Source organism: Homalodisca vitripennis, chromosome 2, assembly GCF_021130785.1.
Source record: "Homalodisca vitripennis isolate AUS2020 chromosome 2, UT_GWSS_2.1, whole genome shotgun sequence".
NCBI classification, from domain to species: Eukaryota; Metazoa; Arthropoda; class Insecta; order Hemiptera; family Cicadellidae; genus Homalodisca; species Homalodisca vitripennis.
The window spans coordinates 78,818,509-78,832,470 of record NC_060208.1 but is presented as its reverse complement, the minus strand read 5'-3'; the positions used below and the strand labels follow the sequence as shown (position 1 = coordinate 78,832,470).

At 35.3% G+C, this 13,962-nt stretch overlaps 1 protein-coding gene across 4 annotated transcripts in view; it reads right to left on the bottom strand.

Moving 5' to 3' along the window:
• Positions 1-13,962, bottom strand: part of LOC124354225 (adenylate cyclase type 2) — a 207,819-nt gene that overhangs the window by 94,592 nt on the left and 99,265 nt on the right. For all 4 annotated transcript variants that reach the window (XM_046804527.1, XM_046804530.1, XM_046804528.1 and 1 more), the window contains one exon: positions 11,108-11,160. The gene's annotated coding sequence lies outside the window, so the exon portion shown is untranslated. The remainder of the gene's footprint in view (positions 1-11,107; positions 11,161-13,962) is intronic.

The following is a 13,962-nucleotide window of genomic DNA, read 5'->3' as shown; positions in this document are numbered from 1 at the left end:
TGTTATCTGGGGTTATCTGGTCATACCAGGAACTTCCCAGGGCCCCCCCCGGGTTAAGAGATTTGGTGATTGGTAAAATTCGGACCTGAGGTCATGACAGGAAATTCCGGGGGGGGGGGTTAATGTTACCCGGGGTGTGTTAATACTTCAGGGGGTTTAATGTACTCAGGAGATTATCTGGTCATACTAGGAAATTTCCGGGGGGGGCTAATGTTACCGGGGGTTAATGACACATGGGTCTATTTTAGAAGGTGTTGTGTCTGTAAACATAATAAAAATTCACTTTGTCCCTATCTACTATTGACGCTTAGCTAACGTTCAGCCAATTTCTAATGTGGGGTGTATTCACTCGTTAACTGGATTAGCGGTATTCGGGGAAAGTTTATGTCTGATCATCAGATTAGGGATCTTGGGGTTAAAAGAAGACCCATTTTATTGAATTTTCCAGATTTAACCAAAGTTTTGACTTTAAGGGCATTTTGCGGCTTAACCGTTAGAGATACGAGAAAAAGTGACTGGAGCTTTCTTGTCGGAAATTTAATTTTATCTTTCGATTCTGGTGTCCGATTTTAGCTACGACGTCTGGTTTAGCCAGTACGGAGCTGTGGAGAAAGGACTGCACTGGTGGGCTATTGTGAATTGTTTAGTGTAAATATAACAAAAACCCAACCCTGAGTCATTATTTTTAAGTTGTTTAGGGGGTTTAATTTGCTCAGAGGTTTCTCTTGTCATGCCAGGAAATTCCCGGGGGGGGGGAGATTAATGTTAAAGGGGGTTAACACATCAGGGGGTTTAATTTAGTCAGGATATTTTTCTGGTCATATGAATAAATTCCCGGGGGGGGGGTAATGTTACAAGGGGTTAATGACACACGTGGGCCTATTTTAGAGGGTGTTGTGTCTTTGAACATAATAAAAAACACTCTGTCCCTATCTACTATTGAAACTTCACTAACGCTCAGCCACTAACACTCCCGACGTGGAGGGGGGTTTTAGTCACTCGTTAACGTATTAATACAAGGTGAAGCTGGAACCAGCATGAAGCGCACTAATTATAGTTAAAAAATTTAAAACACCTAAAAGTAACGACGAAGAATTTATCATTTAGAGCATTTATCAGGCTTACGTAAAGATAAACGATTGAAAGCTGCTGAACCTTTTTTTTAGATCCTATGAATAGCTAGTTATAAAAAATTTTACATTTAAGCTAGGGCCAAGGGTTTGTCCAATATCGAGCCCAGAAGGTAAGTTTTTGAGTGAAATTTTCAACATAATCACGTTTTACGGCTAAACCATTGAAGATAGAGTAAAATGTCACTGGACCTTTTTTGTAGATCACCTCATTTTCTAAATCAAACCTTTGTTTTATTTTGACTTCCGACCAATGGTTTTGCCGCTATCGACACCAAAAACAAACTTTTCACGTGAAAATTACAAAAAGATTTCACATAATCACGTTTTTCGGCCAAACCAATGGAGATAGGGCAAAAAGTCACTGGACCTTTTCTGTAGATCGCGCAATTTGCTAATTTGATGGGTCAATCAGATTTGAGCTACGACCAACGGTTCGGCCGATATCGGGCTCGAAACTTTATTTTCATCGAAAAAATCTCTGGAATTTCAAATGTTCGAGCGTTTTGTCGCTTAACCATGGAAGATAGAGCAAAAAGTCACTGGACCTTTTTTGTAGTTCACTTCATTCCTGACCATGAATTTTTCGTCAGATCCGAGCTAGCTCAAACGGTTCGCCCGCTATCGGGCTTACAAAAAATGTCTACAAGGGTAAAAAATGCGCGTTTTTTTGCGAATTTTTTTGAGGGGTTTGAAATTAAAAATTCTCACTTTTCGGGATTTTCCTGGTGGTTACACGTGGAAAGCTATTTTCACTTAATCGCGTTTTGCGGTCAAACTAAGGGAAATATAGTAAAAAGTCACTGGACCTTTTTTGTAGGTCATCTTATTTCCTAAATAAAACGTTAGTCTTATTTTGACCTCCGACCAATGGTTTCGCCGCTATCGACCCCAAAAACAAAAGTTTCGCGTAAAAGTTACAACAAAATTGTACATAATCACGTTTTTCGGCCAAACCAATCGAGATAGGGCAAAAGATTACTGGACCTTTTCTGTAGATCGCGCAATTTGCTAATTTGATGGGTCAATCAGATTTGAGCTACGACCAACGGTTCGGCCGCTATCGGGCTTGAAACATTATTTTTATCGAAAAAATCTCTGGAATTTCAAATGTTCGAGCGTTTTGTCGCTTAACCATGGAAGATAGAGCAAAAAGTCATTAGACCTTTTTTGTAGTTCACTTCATTCCTGACCATGAATTTTCCGTCAGATCCGAGCTAGCTCCAACGGTTCGCCCGCTATCGGGCTTACAAAAAATGCCTGCAGGGGTGAAGAATGCGCGATTTTTTGGGAATTTTTTTGAGGGGTTGAAAATGAAAAATTCTCACTTTTCGGGATTTTCCTGGTGGTTACACGTGGAAAGTTATTTTGACCTCCGACCAATGGTTTCGCCGCTATCGACCCCAAAAACAAAAGTTTCGCGTAAAAGTTACAACAAAATTGTACATAATCACGTTTTTCGGCCAAACCAATCGAGATAGGGCAAAAGATTACTGGACCTTTTCTGTAGATCGCGCAATTTGCTAATTTGATGGGTCAATCAGATTTGAGCTACGACCAACGGTTCGGCCGCTATCGGGCTTGAAACATTATTTTTATCGAAAAAATCTCTGGAATTTCAAATGTTCGAGCGTTTTGTCGCTTAACCATGGAAGATAGAGCAAAAAGTCATTAGACCTTTTTTGTAGTTCACTTCATTCCTGACTATGAATTTTCCGTCAGATCCGAGCTAGCTCCAACGGTTCGCCCGCTATCGGGCTTACAAAAAATGCCTGCAGGGGTGAAGAATGCGCGATTTTTTGGGAATTTTTTTGAGGGGTTGAAAATGAAAAATTCTCACTTTTCGGGATTTTCCTGGTGGTTACACGTGGAAAGCTATCTGTGTACCAAATTTCAAGTCTCTAACTCATCTGGAAGTAGGTTAGAATTAGTATACGTGAGTCAGTCAGTCAGTCAGTTACACATGCGGTTGTATATATATTAGACTCGCCTTCGGCTCGCTGGGGGCTACGCCCCCAGGCCCCCTTTTGGGTGTTTGCCAAATTCGGGGATAAGAGTGGTTTATTTATAGGTAAAATTCGGACATGAGGTCATGCCAGGAAATTCCCTGGGGGGGGGTTTAATATTACCGGGGGAGGGTTCACACTTCAGGGGGTTTTATGTACTCAGGAGGTTATCTGGTCATACCAGGAAATCCCGGGGGGGTTAATGTTACCGGGGGTTAATGACACACTCCAGGCCCCCTTTTGGGGTGTTGTCCAAATTTAGGGATAAGCGGAATTCGGAATAGTATTAGACCTATTTTATTGAATTTTCCAGTTTTAATCAAAGTTTTGACTCTAAGGCCATTTTGTGGCTTAACCTTTAGAGATACGACAAAAAGCGACTGGACCTTTCTTGTCGGAAATTTAATTTTGTGTTTCGATTGTGACCTCAGATTTGATCTACGACCTATGGGTTAGTCGGTACAACGTTTGGGATAAAAGTCTGCACCGGTCAGCTGTTGTGTAAACAGATTTAGTGTAAATAAATTAAAAACTGCCTTTATCAGATTATTAAGTTGATCAGGGGGTTTAATTTAATCAGGAGTTCATCAACCAAGAACTTCCCGGGAGAGGGGGTTTATGTTCTTGGGGGTTAAAGAACGCGTGGTACTTTTCTAGTAAATTTGTGTCTGGGCACGAGGAATTTTTATCAAAATAAAACGTTGATCAGGGGGTTTAAATTACTTCGGAAATTATCATTCCACGCCATAGTTTTGACAATGAACTAATATTTCGTAAAATAAAAAATTACAAAAAAAAAAACACTCTGTCCCTATCTACTATTGAAGCTTCACTAACGCTCAGCAAACTCCCGATGTGGAGGGGGTTTTAGTCACTCGTTAACGTAGTAATACAAGGTCAATATGGAACCAGCATGAATCGCACTAATTATTGTTGCAAACTTTAAAACACCTAAAAGTGACGTCAAATAATTAGCCATTTAGAGCATTTATCAGGCTTACGGAAAGATAAACGATAGAAAGCTACTGGGCCTTTTTTGTAGATCCTATCAATAGCTACTTACAAAAAGTTTTACATTTAAGCTAGGGCCAACGGTTCGGCCACTATCGAGCACGAAAAGTAAGTTTTTAATTGAAATTTTCAATATAATCACGTTTTACGGCTAAATCATGGAAGATAGAGTAAAGGGTCACTGGATCTTTTGTGTAGTTCGCATTATTTTGTATTAAAATCAAATTTTTAATCTAGGCTAGAACTAAGATTTTGTCTGAAATAGAGCCCAGAAAACAAAATCTCACGTAAAACTCAAAAAATCAAAACTTTAAAACGCGTTATGCGGCCAAACCGTTGAGGATAGGGCAAAATGTTACTGGACCTTTTTTGTAGATCACGCAATTTTCTAAATCCTAATGAACGTTTGTTTCGAGCTACGACCAACCGTTTAGCCGCTATCAAGCCCGGAATGTAAATTTGTAGGCGAAAATTTTCAAATATTTTCATTTAATCGCGTTTTGCGGTCAAACTAATGGAGATATAGTAAAAGGTCACTGAACCTTTTTTGTAGATCATATTATTTCCTAAATCTAACCTTTGTTTTATTTTGACCTCCGACCATTTGTTTCGCCGCTATCGACCCCAAAAACAAAAGTTTCACGTAAAAGTTACAAAAAAATTGCACATAATCACGTTTTTCGGCCAAACCAATGGAGATAGGGCAAAAAGTCACTGGACCATTTCTGTAGAGCATGTAATTTGCTAATTTGATGGGTCAATCAGATTTGAGCTACGACCTACCGTTCGGCCGCTATCGGGCTCGAAACATTCATTTAAGCGAAAAAATCTCTGGAATGTCAAATGTTCGAGCGTTTTGTCGCTTAACCGTGGAAGATAGAGCAAAAAGTCATTGCACCTTTTTTGTAGTTCACTTCATTCCTGATTATGAATTTTTCGTCAGATCCGAGCTAGCTCCAACGGTTCGCCCGCTATCGGGCTTACAAAAAAGGCCTGCAGGGGTGAAAAATGCATGAATTTTCTCGAATTTTTTGAGGGGTTTAAAAGTAAAAAAGTCCGGTTTTCAGACTTTTCCTGTTGGTTACACGACAAAAGGTACCCGCGTGCCAAATTTCAAGTTTCCAGCACTTCTAGAACTATGCTAGAATTTGTATACATCCATCAGTGAGTGAGTGAGTGAGTGAGTGGTTTCACATGCGGCTGTATATAATATAGGACTCGCCTTCGGCTCACTGGGGGCTACGCCCCCAGGCCCCCAAAGTAAACGCTTGCAAATTCGGGGATAAGCGGAATTCGGTGACTGGTTAAGTCCGGACATTAAGTAAATGACAAGGGATTTAAAAATTGACCTTTTTCATAGATTTTTTTCCGGATTCGTAAAAACTTTTGACTTTGAGGGCATTTTGCGGTTAAACCGTTAGAGATACGACAAAAAGTGACTGGACCTTTCTTGTTGGAAATTTAATTTTGTCTTTCGATTGTGCCCTCAGATCTGATCTACGACCTATGGTTTAGCCAGAAATGAGCTCGGGAGAAAAGTCTGCACGGGTCAGCTATCTTGAATTGTTTAGTATAAACATAATAAAAACCGACCTCAAGGCAGTATTTTAAGTCGAACAGGGGGTTTAATATCACCAGGAGACTATCTAGTCAAGGCGAGAAATTCCCTGGGTGGGTGATTAATGTTAAGGAGGTTAAGACAAGAGGGGGTTTAATTTCGTCAGGATATTGTCTGGTCATATGAACAAATTCCCAGGGGGGTTAACGTTACCGGGGGATAAGTCTCCAGGGGGTTATCTGGTCATACCAGGATCTTCCCAGGGGGGGGGGTTAAGAGATTTGGTGACTGGTAAAATTCGGACATGAGGTCATGGCAGGAAATTCCCTGGGGGGGTTTAATGTTACCAGGGGGGTTAACACATCAGGGGGTTGAATGTACAGGAGGTTATCAGGTCATACCAGGAAATCCCCGGGGGGGGTTAATATTACCGGGGGTTAATGACACACTTGGGCCTTTTTTAGAGGGTATTGTGTCTGTGAACATAATAAATATTCCTCTGTCCCTATCTACTATTGACGCTTAGCTAACGCTCAGCCAACTCCCGAAGTCACTGAACCTTTTCTGTAGATCACGTGATTTCCTAAATCCCGTTTAAAATTTGTTTTGAGTTACGACCAACCGTTTAGCCGCTATCAAGCCCGGAATGTAAATTTTTAGGCGAAAATGTCCAATATTTTCACTTAATCGCGTTTTGCGGTCAAACTAAGGGAAATATAGTAAAAAGTCACTGGACCTTTTTTGTAGGTCATCTTATTTCCTAAATAAAACGTTAGTCTTATTTTGACCTCCGACCAATGGTTTCGCCGCTATCGACCCCAAAAACAAAAGTTTCGCGTAAAAGTTACAACAAAATTGTACATAATCACGTTTTTTCGGCCAAACCAATCGAGATAGGGCAAAAGATTACTGGACCTTTTCTGTAGATCGCGCAATTTGCTAATTTGATGAGTCAATCAGATTTGAGCTACGACCAACGGTTCGGCCGCTATCGGGCTTGAAACATTATTTTTATCGAAAAAATCTCTGGAATTTCAAATGTTCGAGCGTTTTGTCGCTTAACCATGGAAGATAGAGCAAAAAGTCATTAGACCTTTTTTGTAGTTCACTTCATTCCTGACCATGAATTTTCCGTCAGATCCGAGCTAGCTCCAACGGTTCGCCCGCTATCGGGCTTACAAAAAATGCCTGCAGGGGTGAAGAATGCGCGATTTTTTGGGAATTTTTTTGAGGGGTTGAAAATGAAAAATTCTCACTTTTCGGGATTTTCCTGGTGGTTACACGTGGAAAGCTATCTGTGTACCAAATTTCAAGTCTCTAACTCATCTGGAAGTAGGTTAGAATTAGTATACGTGAGTCAGTGAGTCAGTCAGTTACACATGCGGTTGTATATATATTAGATTTTCATTGTATGCAATCAGCTCATGTACCTTATTAAAACTAGGAATGTCAAACAAATGACTTTTAAAGCGAAATTATATTTTATATTGTGGATTATTTTATTGTCCAAATATTACTCTATTACTTTTAATCATTGGGGTTATTTTTGCCTCCTTACTTATCTGAGTGCAATGTATCTAAATCTAATCCTTCGCAAATCATTTCAATGGTGTAATCAATGTCAAAGTTACGCTAATCTACCGATTCAAAGAAACAGTATATGGCATCAATTAAAACGAAATTATTGTCAATCGATTGCAAACATGGCCTATACGCCTAGTGGATGTACTGGTGATCCTGTGATGGTTATTATTGACACGTTTAGTGAATCCATTTTGCAAAAATTTCTTCCCGCAACCCGTAATCAGTGATGGGGCTTACATTATACCGTATTGTGTAGTGTTCATAGTTGGTGCAATATGGTTTCCATTGACTTCAAGTTATTAAATAATTTGGTCATAATTCTTTAAGATATGCCCTTTCCTGATGATGAGAAAAATAGAACTGATTTAATAATACTTATGTGAAGTATTAGTTTAGGCAATATTGAAATAATAGGCCGGTCAATTTAGGCATTGACCCTTGCAAAATCCAAGTATACCAATGGTGTCCCTAGCATCTATGCAAATTTTCAGCTTTCTGGGAGTTAATGCAAGGTCACCCCTATTTTTGGACTAAATTGACTGGACTTTAAGGTGCACTGAGAAAGGCTGACTTTAACGATATGATATATTTAGAGTGTGTGTATATTTATTAATGAACGAAGAAACTAACAGGTTTTTGTATAAAAAAAGTAATATTTTATATTCGATTAAGAAACACTTTATCAGGTTGACTGCGACAGACGCTATGTTTTGCACACTCATAGTGACAGTAGCCGGTCTCCCTCAGTAGAGAGCCGCAGTAAAGGTGTTATTCAATAAATTCATAAAAAATGGATTTATGTTTGCCTGAAGGGATTTATCAAAAACATATTTCAGCAGCATATTTATATACACTTTTATGTTTTAGGATTTTGTCATAGACAAGAATATGTCATTCGTCCAACATGAGGATGAGCATAAAAGAGTGTTATAACCTTAATAAAATCTTTACATTTTGTGAAGAAATGTAAAATTTTAAAATAATCCCTTAACTAATCAGTTAAATCAGTTAATTACCGAATTTAAATGCCCAATTGGTTTAAATTTAAGATACATGTAAATTTTCCAAATTTCCATCTGTGCCACTAATTATGTAACAGTGGTAATTAAAATTTCTTTAGCTGTATTGCTACATTTTATGGTAGCTTTCTCATTTGTGTGTTTGCTGTTATTTTATACTTTTATTTTATGCGTCTTGAAGATGTGGATATGAAATCTCACAATACATTGGGGCTTTCTCTCTCTCGTTTTTTCATTTCAATAAGTGAAATATTGTAATTTTAAACACTGAAAAATCTCAAAAACCTATTCACCATAAAATCGATGTATATTTATCATCTAATCACAAAATAAATCTGTAAATTTAAACGATGAATTTTAATTTCTCTAAACATAGAATTGATCTTTGTATTTAATCTAATTTAAAAGTTTATAATCAAAACAGTCTTGAAATTGCATTAAATGTCAACAACATATTTTCAAAGTAATATTTGCAATTTAAATTGTATGAATTTTCAAAAAAAATAATTCTTAAATCAACATTATTGTACTAAATGGTCTGCTATCTTCTATAAATAAAGGGTGAATATGAACTCTGCAAAATCTCTACAGTTTCTTACCCTTAAAAATCACCGAAAGAAACAATTACAGTGTAAAAAATTCATTAAATAATTAAAAACATAAACAAATTTGAAATTTTGTTTAAATAAAAATAATTTTTAGAACTTTTAGATGAAAACAGTAGCAATATTTTTAATATTAGATGGGTGTAAACTTGTATTTACTTAAATAAAGTATCTGCAAAACATTTAAAAGCTAATTAAAAATTACAACAATCGAGGAACTATAAGAAATAAAGGCCGTTACCCAGAATTTAACTCACCTGGCGCCCAGGACATAACGACTTAAGCAACTAATATTGCGTGTTAAAAAAGTAAACTTATAAACATTCTAAAATGTTTATACTCAGAATACTCCGATACGATTCAATGTTTTTTTTTTTTAATTTTTATTAAGTTCTATAATTTTTTCTCTTTTGAAAATCCGAAAGTAAAGACTTTAAAATGAACAATTTTAATGTATACCATAAAATACTATTCGAAATGGTATGAAGCACTCACGTAGTCTGAAACAGAAAGAACCAATCTATCATTAGCAAAAAAATATGAATCAGAATAACATTGAAAATAATTGAAGGACGGAAAGATATTGTGATCTAATGTTTTAACAATATTAAAAACTTTAATTTAAATCTACAAATGATAGCAAAATATAATCTTTATCTGTAATAGTCTTTTTCCAACAATCATAAAATGTAAATTATCTCTAATTAATTTCTTTAATCTTTTTATTATCTAAAACATTCAAAAATCCATTTGACTTCAATCTTTTTTAACTTTCTTTAGTGTTTTAACATAAATTTTAATTCCATAACGAGCATATAACAAAAGTAAACTAATAAACTTTTCTATTTCAATTCCTAATGCCTATCAACCAGTTTTTTTCTATTTGAATCAACCCTTGAATTGTACTTGGATATGTATTATTCCCAATAAAACATTAGTGTGAAGTTTTAATCATTATATAAAGAATGTTTCAAACGAATAGTTAATACAGTGGAATTATAAAAATATACGTTTTACTGATAAAGTATGAAAAATCTTCCTGACATTTTAGAATGAGGAAAGAATATATTATCACGGGCATTACATGGATGAAGCTCAATGAAGCGTGAAATTGTTTTAAGGCTCGGGTAGGATATCTGTGGGAAATCGATGAGAAATTGAAGCAAAATCATAAGATTTCTCCCTTATAACTCCTTCATACCGCCAGCAAATATATGTTATACGTCATTAAGTTATAAGTTTTTCCTGGCTGTACTTCACTGGCCGAAGTAGATTCCGAAGATACTTTGCATAAACATATAAGCACATCTCCAAACTGGGACTTCAGTCCTACATTTAAGTTTCAGTTGATATATATATATATATATATATATATATATATATATATATATATATATATATATATATATATATATCTTTTAGTGATTACATTTTCAGTAAAAACTAACTCTTTCTTGAAATAACCTGTAGTTCTATTTTCACGCTAGTAATTTATTAGATAATTATTTTCGTAAAATGGTTTTCAATAATTATAATTACTCTATCTTCATGTTATTTTCCTACATGGTGTAGACCTCAAAGTAGTTACTTTGTAGTTACTTTAATTTTCTAAATTAATATCATATTGTTTGCTATGAAATAAATCCTGAAAAATATTATTAGATGAAATGATTATCTAATAAAATATTTTACTTTTAAGAACAAATTTCTCAAAACTTTTAACGACTTAAAAAATTAACTAACTTATTATTTAAAAAATTCTCAGCTTAACAGTCAGGTTCAGTGTTTACGTTTGGGATTTTACTATTCACTATGTCCCATCTTATTATACAATTTTATAAGATTAAAACTTAATAGGAGTGAGTAAGATTTCTCGATATCATTGATTTTGTTTCATTAGGTCCTTTAAGTCCTTATTAAGTCCTTTAACGGAACCCTTGACAGTCCCCTTCCACTTCCACGCTCTTAAGTATCATCTTTACTGAAGTTCTATTGCAGGGGGATCAACTTAAAACCCATACATTACAACTTTTGGTGATTACATAAACCTCATAAGAAATAAGAAAATATTCACACCACCAAAATTTAATTCGTGAGAGACGACATGGTGTATATTCAGTAGCAAGACCTGAGCAGGATGATTACAGCAATTTCTTGGACACAACCTAAACTACGAAAATGTAGAAGTACATACCCCTTTAGTAGACTTAGGAAGAGAAGATATCAATGGTTTACTGTCATTTCAATCTGAAACAAAGATATAGATATAGAAATATACAATACTGATTACACTCAAATACTGATCATTAAAAACCTACTTGTTCCTATAAGTGATGATAAAAATGTATTAAAATATTTATTGCTAATAACTACAGTACGGTAACAATGATAGTGGAAATTAATAAACTATAACCATTATTGTTTGAGTGTCTCACGAAGAGGTATAACGTTTGATTTTATATTACTTGCAAATATTTTCCAACTCTACACAATTCAGTAAATAGGTTATAAAAATATTCTGTAAAACTTTCGGCTCTCTAACAGTTCTTGAAATAAAATGATGTCATATTAAAAATTGTACCATTTTGCTTCCTATAAAAATTTATTTCTTGAATTACCTGATTTTATTACTGCGTTGCAGTTTAAAATAACAGTTGTTTAATAACGCTCAATGTTGAAAACAGCTGTGATTGAACAATATTGCTTGTAATAATATAATATATAAAAATATAACCTAACCTCCTCCATTACAGTTTTACTGGTTTTGAAGTTCGAGAAATGGTTTTTAATGTTGAACAAAAAAGTGAAGTGTTGTGCGTGTGCGTGAAGTGCTATTGCTTTTAGCAACATTACAGAAGTAATTAGACAATTTTAGGTTGCCTACCCAGGAGACCTAGCAATCTAACAATAACTAAGTGGTAAAATCCATTGTTACAAACTGAAAGTATCGTAAATGAGAATAAAAGCTCCGCTCTTCAGGTAAACCAAAATCACTAAGGAAGCTTGAACTTGACACTGGTCTTCCAAAGTCTTTAGTACAGAGAATAATTGAGAAAACCTAAATTAAATTTTTCAAAAGTCATCTAGTCCATAATCTTCTTGAAGATGATCCGGAGAGGAGAGTGCAATTTTGTTCTCGTATCATTGAGTTTCATGAGCTAGATCCTAACTGGCATTCTAAACTTTCTTTTCCAGACTAGTCCACTTTCTACAGAACTGCCCGAACAGAGTAAAAACAAATTACTGTTTGGGCAACTGTCAGTTGTAATGGGGAGCTACTGATAGCGAGAGAAAAGAAGAGACCTGGATTCTGGCCTATCTGGAAATTGCAGGCGCTACTACTAGTACGTTGCCGCGCCTTGTTTCGTAATTCCATTATTGTTTCACTGTTTTGATTGATTTGCGGCCTAATTGTTATATTTTATATGATAATTTTAAGGACGATAATGTTTTGATCAATTAAAATTGAGCAAAATTTATGTTTGTAATAAATTCTAATAATTAGGCTCTACAGTGGTTGTAACAAACAATAATTAAAGGAATGAATTGCTGAAATTGAAGATTTTTGTATTTTTAAGATAACAATTACTAATGTAAATGTAGTGCTTTTATGTATATAAAATTTAACATTTAAGATGAGTCACACTCTGCAGGAATGCCACATTACTGAAAACAAAAAGCTCCATTGCTAGGATAAACAATTCGCAGGGTTGGCTGTGGGGTGAAGCGCCTGAAATTACCGCGCGGCAACACACTAGTACGCAGCTGTGCGCCGGCACGGGCCAGGTCTCTTCTTTTCTCTCGCCACCAGTATCTTGCGACATTTCAGACAGTACAATGATTGGGAATAGGTATGAACAGGTTTCAAGTGAACAAGTCTTGAACCATTATACGGTTTCAGAAATGGGTTAAGCAATCTTCCAACAAGATGGTGCTCCTCCTCATTTAGCAAATCCTATCAAGCTATTCCTAAATGACAACATTCATGGCTCGTGGTCGTGGAAGTGATTTTTTTAGATTGGTCATCCTGATCTAACTGAGTTTAACTGTGTGTGATTACTTTCTATGGGGTTACTTAAAGGAACCAGTTTATACCTGTAGCTTCAATAATGATGAGGAATTAAAACAATCAATTGAAGAGGAACTTCTCCGGATACCGGAGAATTTCTTTGCAAGAGCTTACGATTAATTTGTTAAGCGCACACCATCCACAGCAGTGTGTCACTTGGATGGATTACAGTTCAATAATTGTGTACTGTAATTGTAGGTTTTTTAATAGGATATGTTCTAATTTTCTGATTGAAATGCTTTATTTCTGTAGAATATATACAATAAATAATTTTACAAAACCAAAAATAACGTTTTTCACTTTTTTTAAGTATAGTTTTCAAAATTCCACCATTTTGTTTTAACAATTGCTAGAGAGCTGAAATTTTCACGGAATATTTTTATAACCTATTTATAGAATTGTGTAGAGTTTTAAAATGTTCGGTGCATAAATGGATAAGTAATATAAAATCAAACGTTTAAACATCTTCGTGGGACACCCTGTATATACACTTTACGAAACAAGTGTGTTTTTTACCTTAGATTTTTACTCAGACTGAATATTGGCCACAATTTTGTAGGTATTTCTTCTAAGAATAACAGAGTTATCATAGGCTATCTGTCTTCATACATAAGCAAACAATATTACTTTTTAAAAATCACAGATTTTCCTGATAATTTCCGTTTCATTAGCTACTAAGTCATATAACAAAACTAGTGGTTTTCTACATTGAATATATTTAACCTTCGTAATTTATATTTAGAGGCTATTTATAAGTTGGCAATATATAGCAATTTATGACATGATTACTGTTCACATGCATGGGACACAATATCGAGATTATTTTAATAGTATCGTAGGAAGTACATGAATCGCGGTACAAAAAAGTATGATTTGCAAAATTTCTTAAATGTTATCTCATAATGAATTTTAAGTTTAACAGATGTGACAGCAAACATTTACACATACCACAGAAAGAAAAATAAGTGTAGTAGCCGTGT